General features: G+C 38.3%; 1 protein-coding gene across 2 annotated transcripts in view; it reads right to left on the bottom strand.

Moving 5' to 3' along the window:
* Nucleotides 1-16,608, bottom strand: part of AGO3 (argonaute RISC catalytic component 3) — a 138,200-nt gene that overhangs the window by 104,209 nt on the left and 17,383 nt on the right. The window lies entirely within an intron of this gene.

Genomic DNA, 16,608 nt, shown 5'->3' with positions numbered 1-16,608 from the left:
TGCAGTGGCCAGATCTCAGCTCACTGCAAGCTCCGCCTCCCGGGTTTACGCCATTCTCCTGCCTCAGCCTCCCGAGTAGCTGGGACTACAGGCACCTGCCACCGAGCCCGGCTAGTTTTTTGCATTTTTTAGTAGAAACGGGGTTTCACCAGGTTAGCCAGGATGGTCTCGATCTTCTGACCTCGTTATCCGCCCGTCTCGGCCTCCCAAAGTGCTGGGATTCCAGGCTTGAGCCACCGCGCCCGGCCAAGACTTATATATTTAAAGCTTACAGACTATATAGGGAATACCAAATTTTCACAAATCAACATTTATTTTTTGTACACACATTTGTAAAAGCAAAGTAAAGATCTCTGAAAGGATATATTCCAAATGGTGGTTACCTCTAGAGAGGGAAGGGACAGGATCACAGGGTCGCTTTTATTTTGTTTATAAAATCTAAATATATTACAATGAGAATGTACTGACATAGTATTGATATAATGTAAAACTAATTTAAAAGATTCAAGGCCAGGCACAGTGGTTCATGCCTGCAATCCCAGCACTTTGGGAGGCCAAGGTGGGTGGATCATCTGAGGTCGGGAGTTCCAGACCAGCCTGACCAACATGGAGAAACCCTGTCTCTACCAAAAATTCAAAATTAGCCGCGCACGGTGGCGCACGCCTGTAGTCCCAGCTACTTGGGAGGCTGAGGCAGGAGAATCGCTTGAACCCAGGAGGCAGAGGTTGTTGTGAGCCAAGATCATGCCATTGAACTCCTGCCTGGGCAACAAGAGCGAAACTCTGTCTCAAAAAAAAAAAAAAAAAATTCAAATCTAACTCAGTTAAGTGGGGCAGGAACCCAGTATTTTCTGGAACAACAAAAACATCAAGCTGACTTGATACCCAGAGTGATTTTCTACATGGCACAAAGTTTCTATTTTTTTCCCCCCTTTTCAATTTTGTTTTACTAGAACTACTGAAAACAGTATCAAGTCTCTTCTAGAGTAAATTTTACAACAAATACTTGATTCACCTATTCATTTTTTAGTTCAAAGCAAATTTCAATGATTTTCTGCCATTTTAAGTTTTCCTTTGTGGCCATTATTACTAAATCTGGTTTCTTACTTTTCTTTTCTTTCCTTTTTTTTTTTTTGAGACAGTGTCTTGCTCTGTCACCCAGGATGGAGTGCAGTGGTGTGATCTCGGCTCACTGGAACCTCCGCCTCTTGGGTTCAAGCAATTCTCCTGCCTCAGCCACCCAAGTAGCTGGGATTACAGGCGCACGCCATCACGTTCAGCTAATTTTTGTACTTTTAGTAGAGACAGGGTTTCACCATATTGGCCAGGCTGGTCTTGAACTCCTGACCTGGTGATCCGCCCGCCTTAGCCCGTCTTAGCCTCTTAAAGTGCTGGTTTCTTAGGTGAAATTTTACAGATCTAATTTTTTGGGATGTTTTAACCATTTTGTCATTTTTTTTTTTTTTTACTCAACAGTAAACTGGTATAATTTCAACCTTACCAATTCTAGGAAACCCAACCAAATCACTCCAAGGACCAAAATGGAGGAGACTGAAATAGTAGGGCCAAAACATGTTAGGAATAAAAAATATCCTGCTTTAACTTAAACAGATTTACAAGAAAAAAAAAACATCAAAAAGACAGCAAAGGACATGAACAGACACTTCAAAAGAAGACATACATGCAGCCAACAAGCATATGAAAAAATGCTCAACATTACTGATCATTAGAGAAATATGAATCAAAACCACAATAAGATACAATCTCATGCCAGTGAGAATGGCTACTATTAAAAAGTCAAAAAATAAGAGATGTTGGCAAGGTTGTGGAGAAAATGGAACGTTTATACACTGTTGGTGAGAGTGTAAATTAGTTCAACCATTGTGGAAAGCAATGTGGCAATTCGTCAAAGACGTAAAAACAGAACTACCATTTAACCCAGCAATCCCGTTACTAGGTATATACCCAAAGAAATATAAATTTTTCTATCATAAAGATATATGCATATGTATGCTAATTGCAGCACTATTCAGAATAGCAAAGACATGGAATCAACCTAAATGCCCATCAATGGTACACTGGATTAAGAAAATGTGGTACATACACACCATGGAATACTATGCAGTCACAAAAAAAAGAATAAGATCATGTACTCTGCAGAACATGTATAGAGCTAGAGGCCGTTATCCTTAGCAAACTATTGCAGGAATAGAAACCCAAATACCGCATGCTCTAACTTAATAAGTGGGAGCTAAATGATGAGAACATATAGACCCACAGAGGAGAACTATAGACACTGGGGTCTACCAGAGGGTGGAGGGTGGGAGGAGGGAGAGTATCAGGAAAAATAACTAACGGGTACTAGGCTTAATACCTGGGTGACAATAAACCCCTGTGACACAAATTTACCTATATAACAAACCTGTACATATACCTCTGAACTTAAAATAAGTTAAATATACATACATATATTCATACATAAATGTATACTTATATATCAAAGCAGGATATATACATACACATATACAATTTTTTGCTACAATTTTGGCCAAAAAACCCCATATATATATATCCTGCTTTGATGCCTAACACACAGTATATCCTCAATAAATGCTCTATCAGTGAATAACCTACCTCAATGAAATGCTGGAACCTCCAATGGAATATATCTTAAGCTGAATTCAACACATCTCGTCAGAGTTAAATGTGGTTATCTTCTGTTTGCTACTCCTCTTTAACTAATAGTATCTCCATCTTCCCAGTTACCCAGATTCAAAACTTGGCTCATCTCTGCACCCAACTGGTTGTGGACACCACGTCTTTGCAGTATTTCTTATACCAGTCCTTTACTTTCCATTCCCAATTTCCACAATCCTAAAGAAAAGCCTCATGTCCTCGTACCTAGATTATTTTAAGTTTCTTTTTTATGTTCTTAGTCTTTTTTTTTTAAACTCCAACCCCATTTACATTCACTGTTAAATAAGTTCCCAAGTCCCACTTTTATTCCTCAGGTACAAAATATTTAATCATACTCCTCAGTTCACAGTGTGTTATCATCATCTGTATAATACCTCTCTTCTAACTGATTCATTTCTTTCCATTTCCATATCCTATCCCCCTTCCCCTTACCAAGAAGTTATTCTTCTAATTTGTTTGACAAACATTCTTCTATTTCTATGTTTTCCTCCTTTTACCCTCTGCATTAGATGTTTTAAAACCTATTGATGTTGCTGTGGTATATTTATTACAGTATATCTATTTTTATTATTTTTAAAGATTTAATCTGTAAAAAACTGGTTGTATACAATTTCAGTGACTTGGTTCATTGTTTCTGATTGATGCAAAGTACTCCACATGTTGTCTATCCACTCCCGCAGCATTGCAGATTCACGGTATCTTTAATCGCCAGTCATCAAAAACAATGTTGAAATGAATTATCTCCTTACATGTCCCCTTACGAACCCATGTGAGAATTAATCTCTGCTTATAGACCCAGAAACAGACTGTTAGGTCAAAGTGAATCTTATCAAGAAAATGATGAACTGTCAAATTGTTCTCAAGACTGACTACACTAATCGGCACTCCTTGAGGCTCCTATTTCCCTGTGTCCAGCCAGTATGTAGCATTATCTAGCTTTGCTTTCTAATTTTTGTTAGCCTAATCGGTATAAACTAAAAGAATGTTATAATTTAGATTTCTCTTATTACTAATGAATTTGAGAACTTCATCAAATTAAATTTCCCTTATGACTTCAAGCTTTTGAGGTATTAAGAAATACTTTCCTAATACTATGTCAGAAAGATAAATCATGTTTTATTAACTTTATAGTTTTGTCTACATTATTTTGGTCCTTCTTTATAAACAGCAAGGACCCAATTTTATTTATCTCCATCTAGTGAGCAGGTTTCTTCATGCCACCTACTAAATCAAGCTTGTACTTAACTAATCAATTTGTAATGGCATTTTTATCTCATTCACTTCTCATATATAAATCAATCTGAGTTCTCTATACTGTCCCAGTGTTCTGCTTGTCTGTTCTTGTGCCAGTACCATATGTTTTCTTTTTTTTTTTTGAGACGGAGTCTTGCTCTGTTACCCAGGCTGGAGTGCAGTGGCGCGATCTCGTATCACTGCAGCTCCGCCTCCTGGGTTCACACCATTCCCCTGCCTCAGCCTCCCGAGTAGCCTGTCTCTTATACACATCTAGATGTGTATAAGAGACAGGTGTTAGCCAGGATGGTCTCAATCTCCTGACCTTGTGATCCACCCGCCTCGGCCTCCCAAAGTGCTGGGATCACAGGCGTGAGCCAACACGCCTGGCCAGTACCATATGTTTTCACTATTACTAGAGTGTTTATTATGGGGCGGGGTAAGTTTCCTACTTTTTCTAAGTATACTTGAACACTGGAATAATTTTCTACCTTAGAAAACTATCAATACCATACAGAAAGGAAGCATATCTAGTGCCCTACATACAGTAAGTAATTAATAAATACCTGTTGGCTAAGAAACCTCCAACAACACATACTTGGAGGACATGACTAGCATGTTAAAAACATAAATTAGTATGTTAAAAGCTACTAACTACAACAATGAACAAAATGAAGAAGAAACATAATAAGGGTAACTGTAATACCTAAACACTTATGTCTGAACACTTCAATTGTAGTAAGAACAAACCAGAAAATCTCAACTTACCCACTGCTGCTGTGGAAAAGGGTTCTAAATGACTACAAGCCCCAAATGAGCTAACAGTATGATGTGGCTTCCTCAAAAGTAAAAAAACTGAGGTTGCATATATTTAAGTATAACCCACTTAATAAGGCAGGTAACTATCCCACCATATATTAAAACAGATCATTTTACATCTTGGAGTACTCTGTTGAATTTGTGAAAAATGTAAGACCCTAAAAAATTCAAATATAACGAGAAGGAGGCAATCCTGATAGAAAATCATGTAATATGAGTAAAAATAAATCAAACCAAGGATTTTTAGTCTGGAACAGGAAAGACTCAAAAGAAAATTACAGAATAAGTCTTTGGCTATTTTGATAGATTGTCATGTGAAAAACTGAGTAGAAAGAACTAGGAAAAATAGTTGGAACATTAGACAGATTTTGGAGCAAAATTTTCACGATTTTCTAACCACCAGTTATTCAAAAGTACATTACACTACCTTATAAAGTACCTGAGTTCGTCTTTGCTAGAACTGTTCAAAGAGCTGCTATATGACCAACTGTTAGGGAAGATACAAATTTAAGATTAAAATGAAATATCCGCGATACCCTCTTATAGTAAAATTTAATTTTAAAAATACCAAATAATGAAATGTTGTAAATTTTATCATGGTAAATCGTATCATGGCATTAGATATTACTCTTATGAATAATTACACTTACATTTGACAATTTAATTCAGAGTCCTAAGGAAAAAGTATTGGAATTCTATAGTATACTGGTCAATTTTTTCACTCGACAGTTTTTTAAGTTCATAACTGACAAAACCTATGCTACAAAGAGACTCATCTTTCATGAGGGCCACGAGTTATTATTTTTTTAACCTCTCACTAATATGATGCAATTAATTCATATATTTAGAATTTTTTTTTAAAGAGATGGGGTCTCACTATGTTGTCCATGCTAGTCTCGCACTCCTGGGTTCAAGCAATCCTCCTGTCTCAGCCTCCCAGAGTGTTGAGATTACAGTTGTGAGCCACCGTGCCTGGCCAGATTCATATATTTAGACTTTTAGCGAAAAAAAAAATTTTTTTTTGAGACCACGTCTTGCTCTGTTGCCCAGTCTCGACTGCAGTGATGTGATCATAGCTCACTGTAACCTAGAACTCTTGGGCTCAAGTGATCCTCCTGCCTTGGCCTTCTGAGTAACTGGGAATATAGGCATCCAGCATATTTTAGTGTGCAAGCTAACAAAATGACAAACCTAGGGAGAGGAAATTCTCATTTCTTATCTTAAAGGACATTATGGAAAAGCGTAGTTTATTAGAATCTTTAACAGGTAAGCATGTGGAACTAGAGAAAACAACTCTTTAAAATAGTAATTTATCTAGTGTCCTAAGCCATCTAGTCAGCTACAGTAGCAAAGGTACTATTGTATTACAATGAAACTTGGAATTGGGAAACTACCAAACTGAGAAACTTTTAAAGTATATGATAATATAAGTACTGAAAAAAGCAGGCATGAGTTTTTAGTCCCATTCTGTCACTAAGTTGTTAAGAAAGTTATTTAACCTCTCTGATTTGAGTTTCTTTATCAATAAAAATGAGATAACAGTCTCGGGAACCAAATAGGATATTAATGAAAATAATTTGGAGATTAAAAAAGCAAACATGTATAATATTTTTCTATTAAAATTTAAGCATAATTATCTCACAAATATATTTTAAGAATTATACTGAAGTCTTCCAAATAACAAATGAATACACTACAATGTTTTAGCATCAAATATAGTAAATTAACACAAAAAATGAATAATTCTGATAATCATAAACATAAACTGATAACTGGGTTTCCTCTATATTTTATGACATTAGTCTTTTATTATAACAACAGGGTTAGGAGTGGAATCTTTTGTTCAAATATAGTACTTTTAGCAAACTATTTAAGTATATATTGTTAAACCAGTTCTTAGTTTACCATAAGTAGTAAAACTAGACTAATAAAAATACATAAAATATTTTAACTTCTAAAACAGTGATTGGGAAAGTAATTTGGGAAACAAAATCTGAGTAAACACGGGTAACAACGTCTAACCAATCTTCAGTGGCTTCCTTTCAATAATAACCTTAGTCTGAGAAGAAAAGAATACTTGCAGAATTACACTGTGGTGCGTTTTTTAGAACATCAAGCTAGAATTTAAGAATCCTTAAGAATAACTGGTAATTACTCCAAAAATGAAATCTACCTGCATATATTAGATCTTCTAAAGGGGTACAGCCTATCCTACTACCCTTTCCTCAATCACTACTTCCTACATTCTGATACCAACTCTTTTGACTCCATCATGCTCTGGTGCACAGACTATAAAGTAAAATTTAATACTAATTTCATTAAGTCCCATTTTATCACCTGACTTATACAGCAGAAAAATGCTAGGAGAGAGAAACTTTAATGTAAAAAAGAGGACAGCAAATTATTTTCCTATGAGTTGTAATTACTATAAGCTTACAGAGATCCACCTCCATCTCGCTTTATTAGGTACCTCTTAATTCTCTGCTCTCAAAAGACAGAATGAAAAATATTATTCTAGTCTACAGAAGATAACATGAAAGAATATTTTCCCCAAAAGTTGACTGACATTATCCATGGCTACAATAAACGAATGTGTCACTACTGTATAGACAGAAAGAAGATTGCTAAAGTATAACAAAATGTCAAAATCATCCACAGGTTTACAAAACACAACAAAAACAGCTAGCAGTCTCTCTTTGAATCCTTCCAATCTCTAACTTATCTTTGTAACTCTGTGGTTATTAGCAGAGAAGGTAGCCAATAAATACTTGGCAACAAGATAAACTTTAAGGTATGCAAAATAGAGGAGAGGGATTATATTTTAGATCTTTTTTCTTTTTTCTTTTTCTTGAGACAAGGTCTGGCTCTGACGCCCAGGCTGGAGTGCAGTGGTGCAATCTCAGCTCACAGCAACCTCTGCCTCCTGGGCTCAAGCCATCCTCCTGTCTCAACCCCCTGAGTAATTGGGACTACAGGAGTGTGCCACCATGCCCAGCTAATTTTTGTATTTCTCGTAGAGATGGGGTTTCATCACGTTGCCCAGGCTGGTCTTGAACTCCTGAGTTCAAGTGATCTGTCTGCTCACCTCGGCCTCCCAAAGTGCTGGGTAGAACAGATTTTTTTTTTTTGACGTGGAGTCTTATTCTGTCACCTAGACTGGAGTGCACTGGCGTGATCTTGGCTCACTGCAACCTCTACCTCTCGGGTTCAAGCAATTCTTCTGACTCAGCCTCCTGGGTAGCTGGGATTACAAACATGCACCACCATGCCTGGTTAATCTTTTTATTTTTAGTAGAAACAGGATTTCACCATGTTGGCCAGGCTGGTCTCGAATTCCAGACCTCATGATCTGCCCGCCTTGGCCTCCCAAAGGGCTGGGATTACAGGCGTGAGCCACCGCACCCAGTCAGGATAAATTTTTAATACTCTTCTCTTTTTTTAAAGATACAGATCTTGTTCTATCACCCAGAGGATGGAGTGCAGTGGTTCAATCATGGCTCACTGCAGCCTCTACCTCCTGAAGTGAGCAATCCTCTCACCTCAGCCTCCTGAGTAGCTAGGACTATAGGTGTACACCATTATATCTGGCTAATTTTTACATTTTTCATACAGAAGGGGTCTCCCTATGTTGCCCAGGCTGGCCTCGAAATCCTGGCCTCAAGCACTCCTCCTGCCTTGGCCTCCCAAAGTGCTGGAATTATAGGCCTCACATGTGCCACTACACTTGGCCAAAATTTTAACACTTTATAATATAAAATCTATACTGAGCATTTTTGCTTTTTTGAGATGGAGTTGCACTCTGTTGCCCAGGCTGGAGTGCAGTGGTGCAATCTCTGCTCACTGCAACCTTCACCTCCCAGGTTCAAGCAATTCTCGTGCCTCAGCATCCCCAGTAGCTGGGATTACAAGAGCGTGCCACCACACCCAGCTAATTTTTGCACTTTTAGTAGAGACAGGGTGTCACCATGTTAGCCAGGTTGGTCTCGAACTCCTGACCTCAAGTGATCTGCCTGCCTCAGCCTCACAAAGTACTGGGATTACAGGCATGAGTCACTGCGCCCAGCTCATATAGAGCATTTTACTACACACCATCTTGGTAGTCATTTCATATGTGAATTCTTTTTATCAGGCCACTGACTTCTTTTTTTTGTTTTTGAGACGGTCTCGCTCTGTCGCCCAGGCTGGTGTGCAGCGGTATGATCTCCGCTTACTGCAACCTTCACCTTCTGGGTTCAAACAATCCTCAGCCTCCCAAGTAATCCAAGCTGGGATTACAGGCGTGCACCACCATGCATGGCTAATTTTTGTATTTTTAGTAGAGATGGGGTTTCACCATGTTGGCCAGGCTGGTCTCAAACTCCTGGGTTCAAGTTATCTGCTGACCTTGGCCTCCCAAAGGGCTGGGATTACAAGCGTGAGCCACTGCGCCAGGCTGGGCCACCAACTTCTTAGCCATGTGTAATGGTGAATTTTCAGTGTTTACACGCCTGGCTTTGTTTAGCATTGGCCACTGTACTCAAATTTTGTTCCTTGAAAATCATGATCCTTAAGGCCAGGTGCAGGGGCTCACGCCCGTAATCCTAGCACTTTGGGAGGCTGAGGTGTGCAGACTGCCTGAGCTCAGGAGTTTGAGACCAGCCTGGGCATCACAGTGAAATCCCATCTCTGCTAAAAATACAAAAAAATTAGCCAGGCATAGTGGCGTGCACCTGTAGTCCCAGCTACTCAGGAAGCTGAGACAGGAGAATTGCTTGACCCCAGAAGATGGACGTTACAGAGAGTCAAGATCACGTGATCATGCCACTGAACTCCAGCCTGGGCGACAGAGCAAGACTCCATCTCCAAAAGAGAAAAAAACAAAAAGAAAGAAAATCATGATCTTTACCTTGCCTTTTCTGAAATAGCTTCTACTCTGTCCTGGTTCTCCTATCTTTCTAATCTCTTGTGTCTTCACTGGCAAACCTGAAATAATAGTATCTCAGAGATCTAGTCTCAGTTGTTTTATGTTTATATACTTCTCCAGTTTTTAACTATCACCTACATGCTGATTAATCACAATCTCCATTTTGACTTATCACCTGACACTTAGACACTTATTTCCAATAACCTACTGAACTTCTGCCATTTTGATGTTTCTTATGCAATTCATCCTCTAAATATTCAAACTAGTATATAAAAACGTGGTCCCTTCAGAATCTGTATTTCTGTTAAAACCATTACTAATGCACAAGCTAGGAACTATGAAGCCATTCTTATTACTATCCTTTCCTTACATACCTAAATTGTTCATTATTTTTCTAAATCTTCCATCTCTGCCCTCCATCATCATTATTGCCACTGTGTCTTTGAACATATTATCTATAATCCAGAAAAATATGTACCAGAAGTGCCAAGGGGTATGCTGAAGTATGAAGAAAAATTAGATGTATTTATATTTAATTTTCATCGAACAATTAGGAATTAAGATTTACTAGTATTCATGAATATGGATTGATACTGGTGCCTTCACTTACTCCATATTAGATGGTCAGGTGCAACACACAGTACACCAGGAATCCTAGAAGAATAACGGGAGTTCTGCAACACATAAGAGTTAAGGTCAGACACAGTGGCTCACGCCTGTAATTCCAACACTTTGGGAAGCTGAGGTGTGCAGATCACTTGAGACCAGGAGTTCAAGGTCAGCCTGGGCAACATGGCGAAATCCTGTTTCTACAAAAAATACAAAAATTAGCCAGGCATGGTGGTATGTGCCTGTAGCCCCAGCTACCATGGAGGCTGAGGTGGGAGGATTGCTTGGGCCCAGGAAATCGAGGCTGTAAGCCCTGTTCACGCCACTGCACTCCAGCCTCGGTGACAGAGTGAGACTCTGTCTCAATTTAAACAAACAAACAAACAAAAAAAGAGTTAACAGTGGACTTCTCGTTTTTTCATTTTCTGCATGCTGCAACTTTTTGTAGTTCAAGTGTGTGACACATATTCAGTCAGGGTTTTTTGTACCATTAATCTGAAAAGTTCAAGTTATTTAAATATATTTTTAAATAGTTCATTTCAAAATTTTCTTTCTCATGTTTAATTTTTCCATAGTTAAATATTAAAACAGTAGTACCCATCAATAAATTATAGTTTTTGAAATATGTGAGCATTTATATTTATATGTATTTTTTTAGTACATGGTCAAACAAATTTTAATTAATGGGGATGTGTGATCAATGGTTTGAAGACCACTGACCTAGACTACTACAACAGCCTTCCAAATGTTCTCCAGGACTCGAGTCTTTCTCATCTCTCATTCACCACACTGTCATCAAGTATGGTCCTAAATACAGATGTTCTTCATTTGCTTAAAAGGTTCCACTGGCTCTCTACTATTTCTGAATTCACAAGCCTTAGAATGGATTTAAGATTCTTGATAACCTACTCCCGAGCTAACTTTTCAGACTCATCTCTAGTTACTCTATTTATACTGGCCTGTTTCTGTTACACTAATATGTCATACCTTCGCTCATGCTCTCTATATGGATTATTCTTTCTCCCTGTACACTGGAGAACTTCATGTTGTAGCATATATCAGTACAGGCAGGTGCTGCATAACTTTTCAGTCAATTACAGACCATATACATGATGGTGGTCCCATAAGATTATATATTTTTACTGTACCTTTTGTGATACAACTATTTTGCTCAAATGTCATGTAATATACCACATCCTCCTCCTTGCCCAAAGGCAGGGATCATTATTCTTTCATCACAGTACATAATGTGCATATCACAGAAACTGTCACTCCACATGGAATTTAAAATCTTTAAAGAGATCATGTTTTATCTATCTTGTTATTGCTATAACCTAGCACAGTGCCTGACACAAAACAGGAGTAAACAGTTAATGAAAACATAGAGAAGATCCAAAAATGATCTTTAAATTTCCATATATCCTGTAAATCTAGTACCAGTAGCATAGTACCTTGGAATAAACATGTGGTAAGTTCAGATAAATGGTTTAAGTAGATTTAAGCTAACTTAACAAAAAAACTGGAGCAGGTTAAAGTAAACAAATCAAGGTACATTCATACAATAGAACACTATACAGCTATTATAATTTATATCTACACAGATAGATGTTGGTAAAAATACCTATGTAGTAGTCCCTTGTGTATAAATATTTGTTAATTTATGAAAGTATCTTCAAATTTCAAATATATTATCGGAATGTTAGTCAAAAGGCTAATTTCTACTTAGTATTGTATTTAGACGCCACTCTCAAAGAATTTCGAGATGTGAAATAATTACCATCTGTTAGCTTTCCTATCTTCCAAGTGATTAAAAGGAAAATAAAACTTGTTTATTAGCTGACATATTTTGTATAATAGTTTCCCCAAGACCACTAAACACTCAAAACTACACCATTTGGTTTTTACTGGTAGTGTTTTCTGAAGTATGTCGTCTAAATCATTTTAATCAGAAGTATGACCTTCTATAGATATGAAAACAAAATCACAAGCGACAAAAGAAAAAATAAGTTAGACATCATCAAAATTTAAAAAGTTTGTGCTTCAAAGGCCACCATCAAGACAGTGAACACACAACATGTATAAACAGAAAAATTTTGCAAATCATAAATCTAATAAGGGACTTTTATCTAGAACACATAATGAACTTCTATAACTCAATAACAAAAAGACAAATAACCCAATTTTAAAATGGGCAGCCAGGCACAGTGGCTTATGCCTGTAATTCCAGCACTTTGGGAGGGTGAGGCAGTTGAATCACCTGAGGTCAGAGGTTCGAGACCAGCCTGGCCAATACAGTGAAACCCCATCTCTACTAAAAACTACAAAACTTAGCCAGGCTTGGTGGTGTTCACCTGTAGTCTCTGCTACTTGGGAGGCTGAGGCAGGAGAATTGCTTGAACCTGGGAGGTGGAGGTTGCAGTGAGCTGAGATTCTGCCACTGCACTCCAGCCTGGGCAATAGAGTAAGACTCTGTCTCAAAAAAAAAAATTAGCAAAGGACCTAAACAGACATTTCTCCAAAGAAAATATACAAATGGCCAATAAGTGTAGGAAAAAATGCTCAATATCAGTCATTAGGAAAATGCAAGTCAAAACGACAATGAGATACACCTTCACATCCACTAGGATGGCTATAATTTTTAAAAAGACAAATAATAACAAATATTGGTGAGAATGTGGGAAAACTTATCTTCACACACTGCTAGTCGGAACGTAAAATGGTGCAGACACTTTCTTCTTCTTTTTTTGTTTTTTTTTCTTTTTAATAGAAATGGTGTCTCACTACATTGCTCAGGCTGGTCTCAAATTCCTGGGCTCAAGTGATCCTTTTGCCTCAGCCTCCCAAAGTGTTGGGATTACAGGCGTGAGTCACCGTGTCTGGCTGGTGCAGCCACTTTGGAAAAGAGTCTGGCAGTTTCTCAAAAGGTTAAACATAGAGTTATCATATGATATCACTCTTAGGTATATATCCAAAATAAATGAAAATGTATGTCCACACAAAATCCTGCATATGACTGTTTATCGCAGCATTATTTGTAGTAGCCAAAAACGGCAACAACCCAAATGTTCATCAAATGATGGATAAACAAAATGTATTATATCCATACAATGGAATATTACTGAGCAACAAAAAGGAACAAAGTACAATTATGCATCACTTAACAATGGGGATATGTTCTGGGAAATGCATTATCATTTTGTTGTGTGAACACCACAGAGTGTGCTTACACATACCTAGACAGTAGAGCCTACTAAACAACTAAGCTACATGGTATGGCTTATTACTCCTGGGCTACAAACCTGTACAGCACATTACTATACTGAATACTGTAGGCAACTGCAACACAGCGGTATTTGTGTATCTAAACATAAAAAGGTACAATAAAAATACGATATTATAATCTTATGGGACCACCATCAAATATGTGGTCTGTAATTGAAACGTTATGCAGTGCCTGAATATACTGATACATGCTACAACATGAATGAACCTTGAAATCATTATGCAAAAAGAAGCCAGTCACAAAAGGCCACATGGTATATGATTCCATTTATAAGAACTATCCGGAAGGACGCAGTGGCTCACACCTGTAATCCTAGCACTTTGGGAGGCCAAGGTAGGTGGATCATTTGAAGTCACAAGTTTGAGCCCAGGCGGGTCAACATGGTGAAATCCCGCCTCTACTAAAAATACAAAAATTAACCAGGCTTGGTGGCAGGTGTCTGCAGTCCCAGCTACTCAGGAGGCTGAGGCAGGAGAACTGCTTGAACTCAGGAGGTGGAGGTTGCAGTGAGCCGTGATCGAGCCACTGCATTGTAGCCTAGGTGACAGAGCGAGACTCTGTCTTGAAAGAAGAAAGAAAAGAAAAAAGAAAAGAAAAGAAAAGAAAAGAAAAGAAAAGAAAAGAAAAGAAAAGAAAAGAAAGAAAGGAAGGAAGGAAGGAAGGAAGGAAGGAAGGAAGGAAGGAAGGAAGGAAGGAAGGAGGGAGGGAAGGAGGGAGGGAGGGAGGGAGGGAGGAAAAGAAAGAAGGAAGGAAGGAAGGAAAAGAAAAAGAAAGAGAAAGAAAGAAAGAAAGAAAAGAAAGGAAGGAAGGAAAGAGAAAGAAAAGGAAGGAAGGAAAGAAAGGAAAGGAAGTAAAGAAAAGAAAGAAAAAGAAAAAGAAAAGAAAGGAAAGAAGGAAACAAAGAAAGAAAGACCCAGAACAGGCAAATCTACAGAGAAAGAAAGTAGATTAGTGGTTGGCAAGGACTGTGGGGAGGGAGTAATGGGCAGTGACTGCTAATGAGTATGGGGTTTCTTTTTGAGAGGATGAAATGTTCTAAAATTAGATTGAAGTAATGCCTGTACATCTTCTCTGGAAATATACTAAAAACCACTGAGGTGTACATTTTAAATGGGTGAATTATGGCATGTAAATTATACATCCATCAAGTTATTTAAAAGGAAATATGCCTGCCCCCTCTTGGCATAGTATCCAACTATAACACTATAAAAATGACATTCCTAACAGCAGAAAAGGAGTTTCTTTAAACACATTGCTGCTCTGAGATTTCCATTTGAAAAGTCAAAATTGGATCAATATAGATTTACTTTTTTCTTTCTAAAATTCAATCATCTGCCTGGGTGCAGTGGCTCAGGCCTATAATCCCAGCACTTTGAAAGGCCAAGGTGGGTGGATGTCTTGAGCCCATCAGTTTGAGACCAGCCTGGGCAACATGGCAAAACTCTGTGTCTACAAAAAGTAGAAAAATTAGCCAGGCATGCTCCTGGTCTCAGCTACCTAGGAGGCTGAGGTGGGAGGATTGCTTGAGCCCGGGGAGGTCAAGGCTGCAGTGAACTGTGATCGTGCCACTACACTCCAGCCTGGGTGACAGAGCGGGACCCTGTTCCAAAATACATAAATAAAATAAAACTCAATCAACAATATTAAACATTATATCAATAAAAAAATATGCAGAAATATTTAGCATGTTATTAATCATCATAGAATATTAACAGTAACAGTACTAAAAATGATGTTGAATTTGTAAAAGAAAGCTGAGCCAAAAAAATGCAACCATGGCTGGGTACAGTGACTCATGCCTGTGATCCCAGCATTTTGGGAGGCCGAGGCGGGTGGATCACCTGAGGTCAGGAGTTTGAGACCAGCCTGATCAACACGGCGAAACCCCGTCTCTATTAAAAATACAAACACTAGGCTGGGCATGGTGGCTCATGCCTGTAACCCCAGTGCTTTGGGAGGCCGAGGCGGGCGGATCACGAGGTCAGGAGATCAAGACCATCCTGGCTAACACGATGAAACCCCGTCTCTACCAAAAATACAAAAAAATTAGCTGGGCGTGGTGGCGGGCGCCTGTAGTCCCAGCTACTTGGGAGGCCAAGGCAGGAGACTGGTGTGAACCCGGGAGGTGGAGCTTGCAGTGAACCGAGATGGTGCCACTGAACTCCAGTCTGGGTGACAGAGAGAGACTTCGTCTCAAAACAAACAAACAAACAAACAAACAAAAAAACCACTAGCTGGGCACAGGCGCCTGTAATCCCAACTACTCAGGAGGCTGAGGCAGGAGAATCACTTGAACCTGGGAGGCGGAGGTTGCAGTGAGCTGAGAACACGCCATTGCACTCCAGCCTGGGCGACAGAGTGAGACTCTGTCTAAAAATAAATAAATAAAATAAAAATGCAATCACAATCTACTACTATTTTAAGATTCCTTCAAATTTTTATTCAGTAGTTATAATCATGCTGTATATATAATTTTTAACATGTATCTATTCCATTATTTAATGGTTTTGAATAAATACATATACTATCTATTCAAGGTATATTTAGAGGTTAGACAAACTAGCATAAAGTCTCAAGTTACAGAATTTATACTCTGGGTCATAATGTTTCTAAAAATACAGAAACCATTCACCTATTAGAAACTAGTAACATCTGAAATACACTTAACATACATACTCTTTTACCAAAAGCTTACTTTCAATCAAAATCATTTAATAGGGGGAAAAGAAGGAAGGAAAGAATCTCCTTCCCCTACTTGTCCCCCAACACAAAACGGAGTGAGGAAAGGACAAAAAAAGCAATGGACAGAAAATCTAAAGAATAAATTTGTAGAAAGGTTGACCCACAAAATGATTCACCAGCATTTCCTGAATATTGTGCCTAAGAGGACTCCAACTAAAGGGGCAATTGTTTGGCTATGTCTTTCTACTATGATGATTAATGCCTTAGTGCCAAATATTTGTTCATGTGGCATGTGGACAAGAAAAACTTCATGCATGTTAATTAAAAAATTTAAGTCACTAAGAAGAGAATAACTATGACTTTATAGAAGGCAACAATATAT

This window comes from Mandrillus leucophaeus, unplaced genomic scaffold (assembly GCF_000951045.1).
Source record: "Mandrillus leucophaeus isolate KB7577 unplaced genomic scaffold, Mleu.le_1.0 Scaffold343, whole genome shotgun sequence".
Lineage (NCBI taxonomy): Eukaryota > Metazoa > Chordata > Mammalia > Primates > Cercopithecidae > Mandrillus > Mandrillus leucophaeus.
Note: the sequence above shows the minus strand (reverse complement) of the source record. Positions and strands in the feature narration are given on the sequence as shown.